This window comes from Rattus norvegicus, chromosome Y (assembly GCF_036323735.1).
Source record: "Rattus norvegicus strain BN/NHsdMcwi chromosome Y, GRCr8, whole genome shotgun sequence".
Taxonomy (NCBI): Eukaryota; Metazoa; Chordata; class Mammalia; order Rodentia; family Muridae; genus Rattus; species Rattus norvegicus.
Window position 1 is genome coordinate 57,724,019 of NC_086040.1, and position 3,118 is coordinate 57,727,136.

The following is a 3,118-nucleotide window of genomic DNA, read 5'->3' on the forward strand; positions in this document are numbered from 1 at the left end:
GGGTCGTCTTTACATTTGACTGCCGACGGTATCTCACCCCAGACATAATGCCGCAATGCAGACATGGTGTAGCTCAGTCCCAGAAAGAAATAGGAGATGTTGAGAAACCTACCCAGCTGATTCTAGTGTGCGGTGATGTTTAGACCTCTGACACAACCTTCTGGCCCTACCCTATGGGTATAAGATATACATTGTCCCAGTACAATGTTCAAAGGTGGGACTATGAAAATCGATTGGACCCTGTGGGCTGTAATCAATGAGTTCATCTATTGATGGATATGTATGAAGGTGGAGGGAACCTAGGAGATAGGAAATTAATGGACGTGGTCATTTGGGACATGTCTTGGGGGGGGGGTTTTTGTCCTTGGTCTCTCCCTGTGTTGATGCTTCTTGGATGACAGTGAAGTTAGCAGTTGAGCTCTATCGTGCCCCTTTCATGATCATGTGGACTTAAACCAATGAAACCATGAACCAAAATGTTTGTTTACTATGTGGGTTGCTAGGCAACATGTAAGAGTGATGAATGGGATTAACATGAAAGTGGCCAAAAGTGATGCTGACCATTCCAGGTCAGGTCCGGATTTGATGTACGAGGACCCATGACTTAATCCTTTAAACTCTTTGTCTGGAAGCTGCACGCTAAGAGAAGACCCAATGTTTCCGAAGTGGTTTTATCCAGACGATTCTGCCAATGTATCTGTCGTCTTAGCAAATCAAAAACCTCCTGCTTCCCACTCTGGTCCTTCTCCTGACTTTACTTCTGTGTTTTTAATAGACTTCTATATCGTATGAAATAGTGGGAAATGAGTATTAAAAAAGGGAAGGAAGCTATAAATTTTGCTTTAAAATCATTAAATTACACACTTAAAATAAATGGATTTTTTAAATATGTAAATTATACTTCAATAAGTCTGCAGAAAAGGCTTGGACAACTGTGATGCTTGTCGGGTGATTTGCTATTTGTCATAGTTCCTCTGACTTTGATCTTAATAGTGGTGGGTATTATTACAGATGAATCAGACACCAGGGTAACCATGCAGGGAGAACACTCCGTTCTGTCAGGGAAAAAAAAAATCAAGTCAAATTCATTGGCTTTCTTGATGAGGGTTTTTCTGGTCATAGCTGAGTTGGCTTGAAGTTGGACAGCTATTGGCTGAAAGCAAGGATGGAGAGAGCACAATGTTTACGGGGATAACTGAAGGTTGTGCTCACGAAAGGGGCTGAGTTTCACAGAGTGCAGTTGCAGAAGCTCCAGTGGCTGATGGAGCTGGGCGCTAGGACACTTGCAAGACTGCAATTATACGTTTTGTGATGTCATGGCCGAGTGTGAAATAAGGCTAGATGAAGTGGAAAAATTTTGGTTTCTTTGGAAACTCTCTTGTGTCACAGGATGTTTTTCTGTAAGCTATGTTAGGAGAGGATGTTTTGATGAAGCAGACACATGAGAAGGCATGTGATATTTAGCTGGAGCACACGCTTGAAGGGGGACAGGATGGTTATGGAGAACATAAATGTAATCCCACCGAGAGGGAGAGGACATTTTTACATTGCTACACCTTGCAAGGCTTCGATGGTCTTTGATGGTCTTCGTTCCGTAATGAGAAATGCACAAAAGAACCTGTGCTATCCGGGCTGCTTCTGGATGCTTCTGCTGCTTCTTGTTGGTTTGTTAGAGCCTTGTGGTCTCTGACAGATCAAGGAACTGCTACCGATTCCTGTTTTGCGTTTGCTATTGGACCATACTGCACCATGAAGTTTGGAGTTACCCCAAAGAATTACATCTAAATAGGTCCACAACTCTCTCCCTTTTCCTATCAACTTTCTCTCTCTGCTACCTCTGGTTGGTGGGCTAGAAGGTTTAAGAACCCTAAATAAAGTAAGTTTTGAAAAAATTTAAGCGTACAGATAGATTCATGGCTTTTGAGAAAGGGCTATGTCTCCTGCTGAGAGGAGATGATATGTAGGTTGTGACTTTTTGGTTCTGGGGTCTACTGTGACCCATGAAATGGCCAGTGACTGAGAGTCTCCCAGTAAGTGCAGCACACACTAAAACGCTTTTGCTTGGCGTTGGGAGCTGTAGAATGTATTCATTTCTTGTCATATATCCTCATCTATTCATGTTGGTGACAGTAGTTACTCTTCAGTTCTGCCATACAGGGAAGTGGGTCTATACACTGAGAGAAGAGAGTGGCTGGTGGTGAGTATGTAACATGGAGTAAGAGAAACATTACAGTGCTGGGTCTCTCTCTCTCTTTTTTTTTTTCCCAATTTGACAATCTGGAGTCAACTTAGAAGAGAGAACAATTCAAGAACTGCCTCCATTAGATTAGTCTTTGGGTTAGTCTATGGAACATTTTCTTGATTAATGATTATTGTGGGAAGGCCCACCATTGTGGGGAAGTTCATCAGTAGTCATGTGTAAAAAGAATAGCCTTTTAGCCTGTAAGAAGGAGTAATGGAGCAAGCCATGGGGAGTGTGGCGGTTTGAATAAGAAAGGCTCCCACGTCATATATTTGAATATTTAGTTAACAGGGAGTGACAGTATTTTCCTGGATTAGAAGTATTTAGAGGTGTGCCTCATTGGAGGAAGTGGGGGTGTCGACAAGGGTGGGGTTTGAGTTTTCAAGAATCCATGATTTCCCAGAGTTTCTCTCTCTCTCTCTGTCTCTGTCTCTATCTCTCTCTCCCTCCCTCTCTTTCTCTGTCTCTCCCTGTCTCTGTCTCTCTCTCCCTCCCTCCCTCTCTCTCTCAGTCTCTCTCTCCCTCCCTCTCTCTCTGTCTCTCTGTCTCTGTCTCTGTCTCTCTCTCTCTGTCTCTCTCTCTCTGTCTCTCTCTCTCTCTCTGATTACAGAGCAGTAGCTCTCTATTGCTCCCGTGTTATGCTCCCTGCCATGATGATGGACCAGACATCTAAAACTGTAATTTATCCTCCAATTACATGCTTTCATTTATAGTAGTTTCCTTGACCATGGTGTCTCTTCACAGCAACAGAACAATGACTGAGACAGGGAGCAGGCCAACAAGCAGAGCTCATTGTTACCGCTTCAAGCTCCTGCTCTGGTTTCCCTCAGTGATGGTCTGTAACCTGTGAGGCAAATAACCCTTTCCTACCCAAGT